The sequence below is a fragment of the Cupressus sempervirens genome, chromosome 11 (genome assembly GCF_028749045.1).
Source record: "Cupressus sempervirens isolate cs-2001-9-10 chromosome 11, ASM2874904v1, whole genome shotgun sequence".
In the NCBI taxonomy this organism is placed as follows: domain Eukaryota; kingdom Viridiplantae; phylum Streptophyta; class Pinopsida; order Cupressales; family Cupressaceae; genus Cupressus; species Cupressus sempervirens.
The window spans coordinates 739715806-739735382 of record NC_143128.1 but is presented as its reverse complement, the minus strand read 5'-3'; the positions used below and the strand labels follow the sequence as shown (position 1 = coordinate 739735382).

General features: G+C 35.2%; 1 pseudogene; it reads left to right on the top strand.

Annotated features, from left to right (window-relative positions):
- The first annotated feature begins 234 nt into the window (after window positions 1-234).
- Window positions 235-19577, top strand: part of LOC149531755 (uncharacterized) — a 35395-nt pseudogene continuing 16052 nt past the window's right edge.

Here is a 19577-nt window from a genome sequence, read left to right as displayed (position 1 = left end):
AACTAATTACATCAGACTAAATAGAAAGGTGGAGATTAAGAGTATTTTAACAAAAGGAGATTTTGTCCATGCAGAAGTTATACATTCTATTGTGATGGAGTGTAACAGAGATGGTGTTGTTGTCTAGTTTGAGAGGCATAATGGAAATAAATGAGGGAAGATAATAGGATTTCCTGATCAGAGTGATACCTTTGTGAGGATAAACCCCATGGTTCAGCAAGTGCTTGGCTTAAAGTCCGTGACCTTTTAATGGAGGACAGTCCAAAAGAGATTTTTTTAATGTGTTGTGATATTTGCTACAATTTTCCTCTGGGAGAAATGCAGGTGGCACATCGTACATATGGAGGTATTGAAACAATTCTTGTCAAAAAGGTTTCAAATGAAGCTATAGGGGAGTTTGGTGAATTAGTCGCAGACACAGAGACCAAGGAATTACTACATTTTGCAAAAAAGCCAGAAACTCATGTCAGTGATTACATCAACTACAGAGTTTATATTTTCACTCTGGGTATATTTCTTACAATGTAGAATCTGACACCTTCTAAACAATGAGGATATTTCTGACATTTATCCAGCTTTGAATCTCTGGAATTTTCATCACAGTCAGTTCAAAAGGAGTTTATCAAATTGGATGAAGATCTTATCACTCCATTGGTGGGAAAGAAGAAGATATACACATATGAGACTTTGGATTTTTGGGAGCAAATAAAGACTCCCAGGATGTCACTGAAGTGCTCTTCATTGTACCTAAAACAATATCGCATGAACACACCTGAAATTTTGTCTAATGGTGATGCCTCTGTAACTAACAATATTGTTGGTGATGTTAATGTTCTGATGCAGGAGCATCTTGCATGGAAAAATTATTGGCAAAAAAAAAAAAAAAAAAATTGGAGGAGAGAGAAAGTGATGAAAATTAAAGGAGAAATAATAAATAAATAAAAAGGGAAAAAGGAGAAAAAGAAAAAAGGAGGAATTTCTATTTTTGAGGTGCATAGGTGGCATAAAATAAAAAAATGAGAAATTAGTTGTCATTCCATTAATCAAGGTGTGTAGGTGGCATCTTAGAAGCTTGTGGAAAGTTTCTTAAATCTTGCATTTAATATTTGTTGCGATCCATAAAGGAAATATAATTTTCTAATTGGGCCACATGGTGGTGCTTAGTTGTAATTCTAGAAGGTTATGGAAGTTGTAGAAGGTTGTGGAGGAATTCTAGAAGGCTGTGGATAAGTCATGCATGGGGTGGTAATTGCCTATTTAAGCAAGGCATATAAGCATTTCTAAATGAAGCTCAAGGAGAAGCTCAAGGAGTAGAAGCTTGAGAAGGAAAAGCTCGAGGAGTAGAAGCGTGAGAAGTAGAAGCTAGAAGGTGTGAAGACTTCAAGGTGTGAAAGCTCTAAAGGTGTAGCTCTTGAAGTAGAAATTCTTGGTGAAGCTCTTGGTGTGCTCTTATTTGGGATTTCTCTTATGTTGAAGAATTTGTAAACTTCTTTTTGAAGAAGTCATATCTATCATATCATCTTGTGGGTGTTGTAAGGATTTTTCAAGTATAATAAAATTAATTTTGAAGCAATTTTTTTTCTTGGTCTCTATATTGCTGCTTTCTTGGTTGTGAGTTGTTAGAGTGGTGTGGCCCTCTATCATGTTCATCCTTCCTCAAAGATTCATCCAACCGCTAAGATAGGACCAAATGTCTCAATCTCTGCAAATGCTAGAATTGGTCCTAGAGTTAGGTTGAGCAAGTGCATCATTCTTGATGATGTTGAAGTTCAGGACAATGCTATTGTAATGCATGGTATAATTGGTCAAAAGTTTTTAAAAATAAGCCATGTAAGCAGGAAGGAAAGGCAGTGAGCACATGCAATAAAGGAGTTACAAGTAGTGCAAGAAGGTGTAGAGCACACAACACACCAAATAAAGAAGAAGCCGCATGCAAAAGAGGCAGTCAACGCCAGAGTAAATCCACGCAGTGTGAGAAGGAGGAGGCAGCTTTGGTTTTAAAGTGCTATGAAGGGAAACTTCACCAGGGCCCACGTTAGAGTCCAAGGCGCCATGTTAAAAAACAAAGAGGGTAAGGCATCCCCACCTTAGCATGAAGGAGCCTCACGCAAAGAATAGGGAGGCACCCATTATGAAGCCATAGGGTAGTCAAAATGCAGGTCAAAGGTAGAAGATGAACATTGTAAAAGGAAAGCATGGTCAAAACCTTTTATCCCACATTGGGAATATGAGGGTTTCTTTTGACCTTTAAATACAAAAGCGCTTAACATAAGATTTGTCTCAAAGCCATGTGGTTTTTGAAGCCATGGCCTGTGAAGGGGCATGAGGGATCTAAAGTCAAAGCATTTTGACTTGGTGAATGTTCATGATAAAGCATATGAGCAAATGGCAATTTTTGAACTTCTCTGGTGTTACGCTCGACGCATAGGAGCATAAAGGGAATTTGCTCGTGTAAGAGTGTAAACAAAATTTTAAGAATCTTCGATACTACGTGAAGGCTTCATTGAAGTGTATGCCCATAAGTCAATTTTCAAATCCCTATGGTACTCCGCTCAAGTCGTAAAAGTGTAAAGGCAAAAATGGAGGTCGAGGTCGTGAGAACGTAAGAGAATTTTCCAAAGTTCCCAATGATACATTTCATTGAAAGTGTATAGGCGTAAATGGAAATGTGAAGAGGCTCCGAGGCTACGGGATATGAGAGATATAAATAAAATATTTAGGGAAGGAATTAAGGAAGTTAATTAATATTAAAATATTAATTAATTTAAAATGTCCTAGATATTGCATAGCAAATCAGGAGTTGACAAGTGGCGAATCAATAGAGAGAGAAATGAATATAAAATGAAAATTCATAAAAAGTTCAAATGCATCAAATTTTCAAAAGGATGAAATATTTGGATTATTAAAAGTTTTTATATAGTTAAGACTATATAATTTTTTAAAAATTTCATTTTAAAAGGTTCTGATTCAGTCCAGGAGCGTGTTTTCCAAAAGACCATAACAGGGGCATTTTTTGTCCAAAATGGGCAGTACAGTATACCATTGAAACTAGGAGAAGCTAAATTTTCAAGATTCGGGATCAAATTTTGCACAGCGGTCCATTGGTTCAGTCTAAAAGAAATTTTGCAATTTCTAGGGCATTATCAATAAAAGAGGGTAGAATTCATCATGGAGTGTCAGATTCAGTTGGGGAATGTATATTGATGTTTGTTGAAGCTTAAAACAAATTTTGAAATGTTTTTTACCTTTCTTGAGTTCATTTTAACCAAATTTTGTCGTTCCAGATCAAGCATCAAATCAGTTATTCTTCTTTGCAAAAATCTTAGATATTTTTGTGTTGGTAGAAACTAAATGATTGAAGATTTGATTCATCAGTTGAGGGAAAAGATTTGAAGGATGTTTTAACCTATTGAGAAGGTTTTCCAAGTGGACAGGTGTAATGTTCAGATCAAATCTGAGAATGCACTCTTCTCCTATATCTTTCTTTCTCTCATATTTTGTAAGGGTTCCAGTTTTTTGTGACTAAGAAACCAATAGGTTCCAATTTTGGGGAGAAAATTTGCACATTATTGTGAGACCATATTCTGGTTCCAATTTTGATGTGTTTCCTTGACTGTGATACCATTCTTCAACATTTCTTCTTGTATGAACAACAATTAAGTTTTATGCAGATATTTCTAGTCTGTTAGGTGATTTATGAGTTAATTTCTATACATTTCATGTATTTTTTTTCAAGGAAAGCAAATAAAGAGCAGCAATGGTTTCAAATTCAGATTGAATCTTGTCTCCTATTTGTGGATCTGTAACCTTTTCTAGTTTGTGATCAAAGACCATAGATTAGGTTGCATCTCATTTAGTGATGTATGTGATTGAAATATCTTGCTTATGGAACAAAGAGCCATGTAATTTCTTGGTGTTTATCACAAGGTTTACTGATTTCATGAAAGGATTGTCTGAGTATGAGATTTTTAAAATGAAGCAAATGTCTATTCACAAGGTGAAAGATAGATCAGGGATCTTGATGTAGGAATTATGTCAGAGGTTTCCAGGAGATGTACTATTGTAATTCATTTTAATTACCCAATAGATAAGGCACTAGTCAGAGATAGGATCATTAAGTTCTATTGCTCATACTTGGGTCTTGCTATTATCAACATATTAAATCAAATTTCCCTTTTATGTTGAAAGTTATTCAATGTTCACCCGCACTTAGCTTGCTAGTTTCATGAGTTATGTTCTTAGCTATTTAATGCTTGTGATTCCTAGTTGAGTATAGAAGATTTAGGGGTTTTCATCTACTTTACATTAGATTTAGTGTATGCTTTGATAACTGGTACAATATAAAGAATCTATAGGTCCACCCGCCTAGGTTTTACAGAGCCTGAAGAAGAAGAAGGGTCATGCCTTATAGTTGGCCCAATGTTTGAAATGACATGTTGAAAATGTGAGTTAGCTACCCCGAGATATATCATATTCTCAATGGGATAATTGAAAACCCTCCAAAATTTTCAAACACCAACACATGAATTATAGTGGTAGGTCTACGATTATCTTCCAAGAGTGATAGATGTGGGGTATCTTCGAATTACACTAGAGAGATGAGGAGGGGACCATTCCCATGGTTAAGGGTTCTAGATGCACTTAGGGAGGTGATGGTGGAGATGGGGGAGACTAAGGAGAGGAGGGAGATGGAGGGAGGGGTAGTAGGGGGGGGGGGGAGAGAGAGAGAGAGAGAGGGCTAGTTGGTCTAAGGGTCTGTCCAGTAACCAGACAAGATCAAGGACAAAGACACAGAGAGAAGAGGAGGAGGAGAAGGAGGAGGACGAGGTAGAGATAGTGGAGGAAGAGAGGCTAGAAAGATGTCCTTGAATGAAGTGAGAGCAGGGTAGAGAGTATAGATAGGAGTATCTTGCGGTGGGTGGAGGAGAGGATTCTCAAGTTTAATGAATTTGGGCTCTAGAGGTAGAGGTTTAGCAATTTAGGACCACTATAGCTGTGAGATATCAACAATTGCTAGATGTACGAGAAGAGAAAAAATGATGAGAGAAATCCCTACAGGAGGATTTAGCATAATCTAGGTGAGAGGCATAGCGGTGGGGTGCACATGCAGCCTATTACCAGGATGTCTATATAGTTGTGATGCTAGTAGATCAGCCAATGCCCCTATACTCAAAGAGACCAAAGAGGTTAGAGGGATCCATATAGCCACCAGAAAGGACACATGTGCCTCCTCCTTGTCCACATACAACCCATGAGGGAGGGAGTCAATCCTAGGGTCTAGGTTTAGCATAGGCTTGATGTCCTTATACCAGTTTTGATGTATCATTTTGAGAGATGGTTATCTTAATTGTGTACTCATGTTGGATGTATACTTGTATATATATATATATATATATATATATATATATATATATATATATATATATATATATATATATATATATATATATATATATATATATATATATATATATATATATATATATATATATATATATATATATATATATATATATATATATCTTTTCATGCCCATGTGATGAATGTATCTATATTTCAACACTCATGTTTATGGTTTCATTGAATGTTGATAGGTATGCTCATGTTTATGTTTATAATCTTGTGGATGTATGGATATATCTCTCATATATTTATCTCTATTTGATGATATATACTCATGATTTTAAAACTTAGCTTTTGGATAGATTTAAATGTGATTATGAGATTAGCCCCTTTCTGATGATAGGAATTAAATAAGAAAGCAAGATCCAAGAGAAGGTGACAAGGTATGATTGAGAAGAAGCAATAGAAGATGAACTCATTTAGCTGACATGTCCACAAAAGATAAAGAGGATATCTCAACATCTAAAATGAAAAGCTAAGCTAAAAAAGAACCCTACAATACAAACTAGTATTCAAAGGTGCAAGTGCAAGGGTTATATAAGTAGGTCCTAGTTTTTATCATTGAGCCTTATTAGGGACATCAAAAGATTATACAGTCATCACTAGCATTAACTATGAGAATATGAATATGATATATATTGGATTGAAATATGGGAATCAAACCTATGCATCAAAGACATAAAGGTCAAGATTAATAGTGTAATTAGATTCCTAGGTTTAATGTAGGAAAATTGTGCTTGCATTAAGACATAAAATGTCAAGATGGCCATAAGCACACATTTGAAAAAATAGAAAAGGATGATACATTTTGAATCCAAAGTGTCAAGTGGGACAAGTAAGAAGCTCAAGACACCTAAGATTGACAAAGTATACCCACAAATAGAAAGAAAAAGAAAACATGCCCCATGCCTCCATGACATCCTTGAGAGACTATTAGGGAGGGAACATTGAGAAAAAAAAAAATTCATAGATATCACACAAAGTAAAATAAAGCCAACACATCTTAGCCAATGTTCAATGTTTAAGTGCATGTGTGTGAGTCACATGACCATCTCTTTAGGACCCAAGTCTTCCAATGAAAAGTATCATAACATCTTAGACTGTAGCACTCAATGTCAAGAAGAAGTGTTGAAAAACATTGTTCAGTGAGTTTCCAAAGAAACACTTATGTGACCAAGAGACCCTAATAAGCCAAGCAATTTGTGTCCCCCTAGACCTGTACAAGAGTTAGTTCCAAGCTCAGAAAATTAATAAGCATTATGGAATAAATAGTTTGTGAGGATAAAGTGAGACATTGATAGACATAGGTACAAGGTCTCAAGTAGTGCGTGTTTATGAGTTTTCCCCACTTGGCAAGATTTTTTCCCAAGAATTTTAATATAAAAAATGTATTTTTTTAGGATCATAAGTTATGTACAAGTGTTGAGTAGAAAAGGCACTAAGCATAGAATTTTTGGAGCTGTAATATATTGATGGGCTCAAGGAGATATTCTCCCTCAAGTGTAGAGAGAGATGACATGCACTAGATCCAAATGTAGTAGTAACAATGTAGGGTGATGAGTCTTATCCAATTAGGTTTGAACTTTCCCTTTTGTTCACTATTTTTCTAAATTTTAGATTCTTTCTAAAGTTAAGATCTCCAAGTTGAAACTCTCAAGGATGAACTTCTTATTATGGATGGTAGACATGCATTTTTGGTAGGTTGTCATGTGATCAAAATCATCCTTACAATGTTCATCTAGAGCATCAAAGCTCATGTATACTCATAGCCTTATAATCTTCATCAGTGATCAACCCTTTCAAGGAGACTCGTAAGGATGGAATCTCAACCTCAAGTGGTAAAATAGCCTTAGAACCATAGACTAGAGAAAAGGGAGCAGCCCAATGGGGATGCATATTCTAGTTTGATATGCCCAGAGTGTGGGATTAATCTACAAATGCAAATCTCTCCCAAACTTGTGTACACTTCTATACAATATTTTTAGTAGTGTTTTATTTGAAGCCTTGGCTTGACCATTCCCTTGGGGATAATAGATAGAGGACCAATGTTTCTTGATTTTGAACTTTTTGCATAGTTGCCTAAGTTCCTTATTCTTGAACTTCCCTCCATTATCAGTGACTATTAAAGAAGGAATTCTGAAGTGATAGATGATGTGATTCAAAATAAAGAAGGCAACATGTTTCCCTTTAATAGCAGAAAATGGTACAGCCTCAATCCACTTAGTGAAGTAGTATATCACATTGATGATAAATTTATGTCCACTTGATGATCTATGGTTTATCTTTCCAACTAGGTCAAAGGACCATTTCTAGAAAGGTCAATGTGTGATAGAGGGAATCAATTCTTGTCTTTGGGCATGAATTAGGTTTCCATCTAGCTGACATTTCTTACAAGAATTACCATAGTGTATGACATCTTATTGCATGATAGGCCAATAGTAACCATCCCTAAGAATCTTTTGAGCAAGTGCAAGGCTATTAGAGTGTGACCCACAAATATCATATTGGACTTCGGCCAATGGCCATTCAAACTCATTTATCTCTAAGCATCTAGGGAGTGTTCCATCTAGACCCCTCCTATACAAGTCACCAGAGACAAAGGTATAATGGGAGGCATTGTGGATAAGTTGGGATTTTTCATTTTTGGTAAGATTATTATGGATAACTTGATCATGTAGGTAAGAGTATATGGTAACATAGTGGTAAGAGTCATGACTGATGATAATACAGATGATTTGTTTTTTAAGGGAAGCATAGGCATGGAAATACAACTCTTCCACTAGGAAATTGAACTGAGATTCATGCTCTTATAACTATAAGATAGATGCCAAAGTAGCCATAGCATCTGCAACCTTATTCTCAGCCATAGGAATTTGTTGAAATGTGACAAAAGTAAAGTAGTTCCTTAGAGCATCAACTAGTTTCTTATATGACACCAACTTGTCATCTTTGGTTTGGTAGTCATTATTAATCTAGTTTATGACAAGTTGTTAGTCTCCATAAATGTGTAACTCATTTATCCTCCACTCAATGTCTAATTTGGTACCATTGGTAAGAGCCTCATATTCTGCTATATTTTTATTTTTCATGGGAACAACAACTTGTATGACTTAGGAATCGTATAGCCATGGGGTGTAATGAAGAGGATACTAACACCAACACTATTTTGAGTGTGAGATCCTATTAGCATGAATGTTAATGCTATTCCTTTGGAGGAGTATCCTAAGCATTGCTAGAATATTTGAGAGATTAACATGTTGCATTCATGAATGTGTTTGTCATTGATGTCAACATAGTATTGTTTCTGTATAGACTGCAAGACTAATAGACAAAGAATAGGGTCGTATTGATTAAGTATTGATAATAAGGTCAAGTGCAATTGAGGATATGTTTTACAATGTTTTTTGATGACATGGACAATTTCGTGTATAGGAATTCAAAGACATGTGAGAATTATTTGTGATTTACAGAAGATACTATGTAGACAACACACCTAAAAAGTGGTTTCTGGTGTTTGGATTGTATCTCTTGATAGGGATATAATTGTGATGAGAAAATTTAGACAGTGATAGAACATAATTTGATGATGATGTTAGTGAGTGCACAAGGTCTAAGTTCACACATGTGAAAATTTATGAAGACTGTGAGCTAACAGTATTTTTTATTTATGAAAAGATGTAATGAATTATATTATATTAATGAGGTCCTATTATAACTAATTGAGAAAGCCTCAAGGTCGACTCAATAAATTATTTTGAGGACATGGTATAAAGGAAAGTTATTTTCCTTGTGATAAAATGTGTGAAGTATGTGAAAGAAGAAAGTTATGTGAATTTGCTAAATGTGAGTAAGTGATCAAAGGGATCATTGTGATGCAAAATTGGAGATCTAGTATTGATATTTGGAAGGTATTTGATGGAGTATTGACATAGTAAGAGAATAGAGAAAGATTTTGATTTTATGAGATCAGTTGCATTTATATCATTCTAAAAGAAACAATACAAAGGCTAGTTGGACAATGATTTCAATGGTCTTGCCAGTTGTTTGGATAGTGGGTCCATCTGCCTTCTACAACTCCTAACAAGGTCAAATTCTCATCATAGGGATTCAAATTCTCCTAATAGGGACTAATATGTATTGAATTTATTTCATTGGCTCCTAATGGAGTTCATCCTCTTACAAGGAACTTATATATTAGTACGTCATTTTGAGGGTAACATCTCCGCTAGGGTTTTCCATTTGATCAAGAGTTTCCCTAGTTAACATATCTGATGTTATTATGTATGTGTATCTTCTTATGGTTGTTGATTATATTGATCACATGCTAAAAGTTTAATAAGGTTGATAAAAATTTTGTTGATCATGTTAGGAATAAGGTGTCTCAACCTTGTATAATTCCTATTCTTATTATTTGTTTTGTAAAATGTATTTCTTGCAAATAATGTTGATGTGTCGACATCTTGAATTGTGTGTAAGGAGATCATGACTAAAATGGTTATGATGGATTCCTATGACACGTAAGAGCTATGTTAGGAAGATTCAATGACAGGTGAAGACATGTGGCAACAAAGATATTTGAGTACTGTACACTCTACCCCAATAGTGGGATTCGATCACCCCAAAAAAAATTTTGGGGTTCCTATTTTCTCAAAGAATGGTAAAACCCTAATACAGTTTACCTTTGGGAGTAGCCCTAAAGTGAAGCACATATTATAAGCATTTTTAGGGTTGCGAAGAGATGCGATGTGAAAAGGGTGTATTGTTGGTACTGCGAGTAGCTACTGGAGTCTTCTGTTGTTGATGTTGAACTTGCATTGCAAGTGTATTGTAACCTCGTGTTGAAGATAATACATTGTGCAGGTTCTGAAGGGGTGGGATTTTTTTACCGAAAGGTTTTTCCCCATCAAAAAATCCTTGTGTTATGTGTTCCTTTCTCTATCTATTTTTTGTATGCATGGTTGGCTGCAATATTGTTGTTTACATGATATTGAATCTGTAAGTGTAGAAGATTTTAATAGGATTTGCATCATACTTTCCTTATGAGATTACTGTAGGAAGCTATTTCAGCACTTGAGTTTCCTTACAAGTGGTATCAAAGCTTTATCAACTTTTGATCCTAGTTGTTGGGTAGGGTTTTTTGAGCTAATCTCAAGTTGAGTGGGAGTCTTGTGCAGAGCATCCTGAATCTTATTTGTAGATTGAGATGGCGAGTTCATCATATGGAAGAATGGAGGTGGAGAAATTTAATGGCACTAATTTTGAGTTGTGGAAACTCAAAATGGAAGACATGTTGAAAGATCGTGACCTATGGGAAGTGAATACAAGCACTACAAGACCCACAACTATAGCTCAAGCAGATTGGGATATCAAAGATCATAAAGCTAAGGGTCTCATAAGACTCTGTTTAACCGATGCAGTCCTTCTAAATGTTCTAGATGAGAAAACTGCATATAGTTTGTGGGAGAGACTTGGGGCCGTGTATCAGGCCAAATCTTTGGTGAACAAGTTGTTCCTGAGGAAGAAGTTGTATTCTTTGTGAATGGAGGAAGGTGGATCCTTAACGGATCATTTAATTGCATTTAATCTATTGGCTGCACAGTTGACATCAGCTGGTGTCAAGTTAGAGGAGGAGGATCGTTGCTACACACTTTTGTGTTCTTTACCAGATTCATGGGACCATCTTGTAATGGCTCTTGGAAGCACATTAGTCACTTTCAAAATGGATGATGTGGTGTCTTCGCTGCTATCAGAGGAGATGTGAAGAAAGGCTTCCATTTTGGAAAAAGAAGCCCTTGCTATTCGTGGGAGATCCACGAAAAGAGGAAAGAAAAATGACAATAAGTCTGAGAATAAGGGTAGATCCAAATCTCGTGGGAAGTCAAAGACTTCCAATAAGTCCAAGGAAAAATTTTGGAACTGTGATAAGACTGGGCACTTTTGTAACGACTGTAAAGAGCCTAAGAAGAAGAAGAAAGCCTCAGATTCTGGTTCTAAAAAATCTCAAGAAGATGGTGATGCATTCATCATAGCTTTGGCAGCCCAATCATCTGATGATGTGTGGTTGGTTGACTTGAGTGCATCTTTTCACATGACCTCTCATCAAAACTGGTTCTCAAGATATGAAGAGTTTGATGGTGGAAAGGTGTACTTGGGTGATGATTCTCACCTAAAGATAGTTGGATGTGAAAGGGTCACTATCAAATTTCTTGATGGATGAGTAAAGGGAATCAATAGAGTTATGCACATTCCAGGTTTGGCATGAAACCTATTATCTGTAAGTATGCTGAATGATGTAGCTGTGCAAGTTTTTTTTTCTGAAGATAGATGTAAGATGATGAGAGGAGCTATGGTGCTTGCTAAGGGTACTAGGAGAGGTACTTTGTTTCAGCTTGATGCACACATTTCTCAGTGTAATAGTTCTTCTGTTGTAAAGAAGAGAGTAGCTATCACTTCATCCCCACCATCTGAATGAGCAGTAAAGAAGACTATGGTTAGTGGTTCTGATGGTAGTGCAACAAGTGTACCTAAGGGTGCGAACACTTTGGAAGGAAAGCTTCTTGTAGAAAAGAAAATGTTGTGGCATTTAAGATTTGGTCACATTGGTGAGAAGGGTCTCAAAACCTTGAAAAATAAAAATCTCGTTGAGGGGTTAAATGATTACAATCTTGAGTTCGACTTTTGTGAACACTTTGTATATGGTAAAAAAAATCGTGTTTAGTTTTACTCTAGTTCTCACAAATCTTTTGATGTTTTGGATCTTATTCATTCTAATGTATTTGGTCCTGTAAAAGTTCCTTCAATCTCCAAGTCTGTATTTTTTGTATCTTTCATAGATGATTACAGTATAAGGACATGGATTTATTTCCTTAAAAGTAAGACACGAGTCTTTAGTCGATTCATGGAATTTAAAGCCCTTGTAGAGAATTAGACTAGTAAGAAGATTAAGTGTGTGAGAACTGACAATGGTGGTGAGTTTTGCTCAGCAGAGTTTGAACAGTTCTGTAAAGAACAAGGTATCGAGAGGCATAAGACAACTCCGTATACCCCACAACAAAATGGAGTCGCAGAGAGAATGAATAGGACACTGATGGAAGTGGAGCTAGTTTAGAACAAAGGTTTTGGGCCGAAGCTATGGCCACTGCTTTCTATCTGGTTAGAAAATCTCCTACATCAGCTCTTGTTAGTAAGACACCCATGGAGGTGTGGTCTAGTAAAAAGCCTTCAGTTAGACATCTTCATGTTTTTGGTTTTGAAGCTTATGCACATGTTCCAATGGATAAAAGATCTAAGTTGGAAAACAAAGCTGTTAAATGTATTTTCATCAGGTACAGTGTTGTTGTGAAAGGATACAAGCTTTGGGATCCTGTGACTAGTAAGGTGTTGTATAGTAGAAATATTATTTTTAGAGAGCTAACATCTTCTCCTATTGTGCTACAACCAGATGAAAAAGAAAAGGAAAAAGATGTTGTTCAGTTGCCTCCTACCCCTGAGAAGATTGAACAGAGAGACCATGTTGGATCTAATGATGAGGAGAGCTCTTGCAGCTCTGATAGTTTAGAAGAAGAGGAAGAACAACCTCAACCTTGACCCTTGAGGAGATCCACAAGAGAAAGAAAGCAACCAGAAAGGTTTGGTTATTCTATGTTGGATTCCAGTTGTGCTTTTTCTTTGATTACTAACACTGATGAGCCTAGATCTGTGAAAGAGGCTTTGGGCATGAAAGATGTAGGCTCCTGGATTGAGGTTATGGATGATGAGATGGCTTCATTAGAGAAAAAAAACATGGGACCTTGTACCTTTGCCTAAAGGGAGAAAATTTGTTGGCTGTAAATGGGTGTTCAAGAAGAAATTTTGTGCAGATGGCAGTGTTGAAAGGTACAAAGCTAGATTGGTTGCAAAGGGGTATTCACAGGTAGAAGGAATAGATTATGGTGAAATATTCTCTCCTATTGCAAAGTTGGCATCCATTAGATTTTTGTTATCTCTTGCTACATCATATGATTTAGAGATAGAATAGATGGATGTGAAGACAGCTTTCCTTCATGGTGATTTGGAGGAAGAGATTTATATGTCACAGCCTGAGCACTACATTGTTAAAGGTAAAGAATCCTTAGTTTGAAGATTAAAGAAATCTCTATATGGTTTGAAGCAATCTCCTAGGATGTGGTACCTTAAGTTTGATGCCTTTTTGTTGTTAATTAGATTTGTAAGATTGAAATTAGATCATTGTGTTTATTTCAGAGTTGAGAATGATCGCCTTCTTATTGTTGCATTATATGTTGATGATATGTTGTTGTTTGGGAAGGGTAAGGGTATGATTTCTGATTTTAAATCTCAGTTTTCAGCACAGTTTGAGTTGAAAGATCTTGGGGCAGCTAGGTACATCTTGGGTATGGAAATTAGTAGAGACAGGTCTAACAGAAAACTTTGGCTGAGTCAAAGTAAGTATGTGAAGTCTGTGTTGGATAGGTTCAGCATGGCAGATTGTAGACCACTATGTGTTCCTATTTTTGTGGGAACAAAGTTATCTGTAGATGATTGTCCAAAATCTCCTAGTGAGGTGGAGGACATGAGTAGAGTATCTTATGCTAGTGCAATTGGCAGTCTTATGTATGCTATGGTCTATACTAGACTAGACATTTCCCAAGCAGTGGGAGTCCTGAGTCGATTTATGGCTAATCCTGGACGGATACATTGGGATGCAGTTAAGTGAGTATTCAGATATTTGAGGGGTACATCAGGTTACTCCATATTTATCATGGTAACTCTTTTGGATCTCTAAATTCAATTTGTATTCATGGGTTTGTGGATTCAGATTGGGCAGGTGATATTGACCACAGGAAATCCACCAGTGCTTATGTGTTCACTATGTTTGGTGGTGCCATCAGTTGGATGAGCAATCAACAACCTGTGGTTGCTTTGTCCACTACAGAAGCTTAATACATGGCTGCTACTCATGCTTGTGAGGAAGCCATTTGGCTTAAGAGATTGTGTTCTAATGTTGGTGTTGATGTAGAACAAATTACTATTTGGTGTGACAATCAAAGTGTTATTTGCCTTGCAAAGAATCCAACTTTCCATGCCAGAACGAAGCACATTGATGTGCAGTATCACTTTTTGAGAGATATGGTGGAAGATGGAAAGGTAGATACTTTGAAGAATGTTGCAGATGCATTAACGAAACCAGTGGGCACTGAGAAGTTCAGATGGTGTTCGGATTCTATGGGCCTTTCAACCTATAGCAATTAGTTCCTATTATGTTCCTGTTGCTCTTACAAGGTGTTTGACAAGTGGGAGAATGTTAGGAATAAGGTATCTCAACCTTGTATAATTCCTATTCTTATTATTTGTTTTGTAAAATGTATTTCTTGCAAATAATGTTGATGTGTCGACATCTTGAATTGTGTGTAAGGAGATCATGACTAAAATGGTTATGATGGATTCCTATGACACCTAAGAGCTATGTTAGGAAGATTTAATGACAGGTGAAGACATGTGGCAACTAAGATATTTGAGTACTATACACTCTACCCCAATAGTGGGATTCGAAGCATCGCCCCAAAAAAAAAATTGGGGTTCCTATTTTCTCGGAGAATGGTAAAACCCTAATAAAGTTTACCTTTGGGAGTAGCCCTAAAGTGAAGCACATGTTATAAGAATTTTTAGGGTTGCAAAGAGATGCGATGTGAAAAAGGTGTATTGTTGGTACTGCGAGTAGCTACTGGAGTCTTTTGTTGTTGATGTTGAACTTGCATTGCAAGTGTATTGTAACCTCATGTTGAAGATAATACATTGTGCAGGTTCTGAAGGGGTGGGGTTGTTTTACCGAAAGGTTTTTCCCCACAAAAAAATCCTTGTGTTATGTGTTCCTTTCTCTGTCTATTTTCTGTATGCATGGTTGGCTGCAATATTGTTGTTTACATGATATTGAATCTGTAAGTGTAGAAGATTTTAAGAGGATTTGCATCATACTTTCCTTATGAGATTAGTGTAGGAAGCTATTTCTGTGTTTGAGTTTCATTACAAATCATATAACTAATTCAACCCCATCCACCCCCCCCCCCCCCCTCCCCAGTTATCTTGGTGGACTTTAATTTCTAACAATTGGTATCATAGCATCAAGAACTTAAAGGAAAATATTAACAACTTAATGAGATCAATGGAAGATCATTTTAGAAAAGAATTTCCTAATTTTGACAAAGAATGAGAAGACCATTATGGAAGAAATAAAACTTGAATAATGTCTAGTCAAGCTAAAAGAGATATTTTCATGTGTAACATGCTTGCAAGAGAAGTACTTTTATTAGCTCTTCCTGAAAATGAATACAATCAAGTAAAATCTTTACCAACATCTCATAAAATTTGGACAGCTTTGGAATCTACTTTTGAAGGTGATAAGCATGCTAAGCGAATCATATTACAAAATTGGATATGCTTATTTCAAGAGGCTAAAATGATGGAAGATGAATATGTAAGAAGTTATATTGGAAGAATGTCAAAAATTGTTGCAAGAATAAGGTCTTGTAGTGGAACTAAAGATGAATATGAGATCATATAGAAGATCTTGAAAACCTTGAATCTATCATTTAAGCACACAACATGAATGATTGAGAAAGTGATACCTTCTCTTGAGAAATTTTCTAGATAGACTCTTCTTGGAAGATGGAAGTAGTGGAAGTAAGCTTGAAACAATATAGAGATTTTCATAGAGTGGAAATTGCCTTTAGTGCATTAAGTATTCACCCTTCCTTTTCAAGAAGTGCAAGAATCAATGGATATTATGCTAGTAGCAACACATCAAGATCTAAAGAAGACATAAAGATTGAAGAAGGAATTGCCTTGCTTGTAAAGAGAGAACTAGATGGTAAGAAAATCTTTAAATGTTGGACTTGCAATGAATTTTGTCATTTTTCTTCTAAATGCCCTAAGAGAATAAAGAAGTCCAAAAAAAAATTCAAGTCTAGAAGGCCTAGAGAATATTTGTATGTAAATGATGGTGATGGATCTAAAGAAAAGAGTGAGAGTGATGATAAGTTAGGCTTTCTAGTTATAAAAGAAGAAAATTTAGAAAAAGAAGTGAGAGAAGAGAAATCTCTTGTGTCATAGGTTGAGAAGAAAGTTGAATGGATTGTGATAGTGGTTTTTCACATCATATGACTAGTGATATGAATAATTTTTTTAAGTTCAATAGCCATGATGGAGGAATTGTCAGAGTTGGCAATAATGCAGCTTGTCATATCAAGGGAATAGGATCTATTACTCTTGATGGAAAAGATAATACATATGATGTTTACTTTGTTGATGGATTAAAACATAACCTATTGAGTGTTGGATAGTTGGTTGTTAAGGGATATCAATTACAATTCATAGAAAAAATATGCATTATTAAGGAGAAAGATGGTAAGTTGATTGGCACTACTACAAGATCCAAAGGTAATGTTTTTCAGTTGATATTTGGTTTCTAAAGTTGATTATAGTTTTTTGTTGCATAAAAGGTTTTGTCCTATAAATTTTGATAATATTTTTAAGGAAAGTAGTACATTTTTTGTTAGAGATTTACTAAAAATTGTGAAGCTTACTAATGTTGTATGCAAATAATATGTTATGGCTAAGCAAAAGAAAAGCTCTTTTACTAGCAAGAAGTTTACTACAACAACACAATTGAAGAAAGTCCATACAGATCTTAGGGGTCCCACTATGACAAGAAGATTATACGATGATAGGTACTTCATGATTATTGTTGATGACTTTACTAGGATGATGTGGGTAGCTTTCCTTAAAGACAATTCTAAAGCATTTGAGAAGTTTAAGTTGTTTAAGAATAGAGTTGAGAATGAGTATGGATTGAAGATTAAATTTTTAAGAACTAATAGAGGTGGAGAATCTACCTCAAATGAGTTTAACACTTTTCACTACAACATTTGGGGTCAAATTGTAATGGTAATTTGTGATGGCAGTTTAATTTGCATGTGATTTTCATTTTTTTGGTAGTTTTCCCCAACATTGTCATAATATTGATGATGTCATCATGATTTTGATGGCCACATGATTTTTTTTTTTAAAGTGTTATTTTCCCCAAATGTGTGCATGAAGAGGAGCTAGGGCGTTGCTGCTACAAGATCAGTGTGACAAATTGTAACAAGGAGATCGTAGCTACGAGATTAGTGTGACAAAGATCAATGCCATAACTTGTGCTACTAAAAAATGCATACTATTATGTGCTACTCAAAAATCTATCTCTTTATATTCAGGATTTTGGAATACATAGCTATTTAGGAACTTCTAGAAAAAGCATGGGATTCCAAGCCATTGTTAATCATATAATCATGAGTTTGATTATCCTTCTACAAGGTTGTTTAGTCAACACAAGCAAAAATAACATCTAAAAATAGTTCTTATTGGGTTTGCATTGGGCATTGTATAATTTGAAAGTGGGAATGACACACTCCATTGAATATGATTGGGAATATGTGGTTCTTATGTTCTATTGGAGACCACTGCATAAAGGACATGAAATTTAAAATAAAAAAATCCCCACAATGATAAATCTTAAACTAGTTGAATCACTCCTTACCATACCACTACAATCAAAGGTCGCCCCATCTGTCTCTTCAGTTGCCTCTACTTTCATGACTGCATGGTTGTTTTTCTCATTTGAAGTTGATTTTGATATTCCTAGTGCTAGTGGATTTAAGATTAATTTTCTTCTTTCACAATTATTATCACTCTTGTCTAAGAAAAGCATTATTTTATCAAATATTATTGGGGGAATCACACTGCATGTTGAGCTCCTTGTGAAATGAATATAAGAATCTTCTATTGACAACCACAAAGGATTGTGGGAAATAGTTGCTTGAAACAACAATGTTCCACAAGTTTTTTTTGTTTCTTTCAAAAGACTATGTTGGGATTGAAAACATTTTTACACCATTTGAATTGAAATTTTGACTTTTTGGAATCTCATACAAATCACTGTTCAAATATCTAAGGACCATGAATTCTCAAACCCTTATCCATCACTACAAGTCATTAATTTCCAATATGAGCTTGTCTATCTCATAAAAGAGATGCCTTCAACATATAAATTGTCATAGAAATTGGATTCCTTTTCTCTAACCTGAATTTAAATTTAGAATTTTAAAAAAATAAGGAAAATAAAAGATAAACATCAATCTCACTAATGCCATTGTAGATTAAAATTATCCCCAATAATAAATCTTTGGATTAAATTTAAATCATAAGACTATCAAGAATATTAACTATCATATTATTTTTAAAAATATATTTAGCTATAAGAAAATAAAACGTAATACCAAAAAACTGCAAAGAGAACAAAATGTCCAAGTTTGAACCTAGCATGAAAGTAAAATAGTAAAAGCCACTCTATATTAATAGTCCTTTAAAGCAAAAATTGGTATGAATACATGCAAGCATTAGCATTAGTATTTAATCTATGGGATCCCATTCAAAGGCTCCCTTCTTTTCAACCTTAAGTGTTAAGGATTATGTGCTACAAATTTTTGGAGAAAAGTAATATGTTTTTTAATAGTAGTTTTTAAAATAATGACTTGTTACAATTGTAGGTTTCTATGTATTATTTCTTGTACCTTAAAGACATATAAAAATATAATCCTTAAATATTAGTAAAGAATTCAAAAAAAGTCATGAACATAATAATAATAATACAAATTCCTTTAATATTAGGAAAGAATTCGACACCACCTCTGCAAAAAAGAGGATACACATGATGGGTTTCATACATAATTTTTGCAAGATTATGAAAATCCACAATCATTTATATATATGAAATTAAATGAAAATTATATTGTCTATTGACAATGTCCACACTTAGGTTGAGGCAAGGAAATTGTGGTGGAATTTCTGCAGTAGCTATATTTTTTTTCTACTGAGACAAGCATATTCATCCTTGTCCCACCACCTCAAATACAAAGATGGGGAACAATGACTCATGTATTATAGGCTCTTGAATTCACATGCATCTATGTTTAAATTTCTTTAATTGGCAATGAAGGGGGAATAGCTCCAATCTATCTTCATGATCCCTCCTTGTGTAGCCCAACCACTTGCATTCCATATAGATGAATACATCCCCATTGTACCTCTGTGGATATGCCACTCATATTTCATTCTCCTTATTCTCAAATACTTTGATT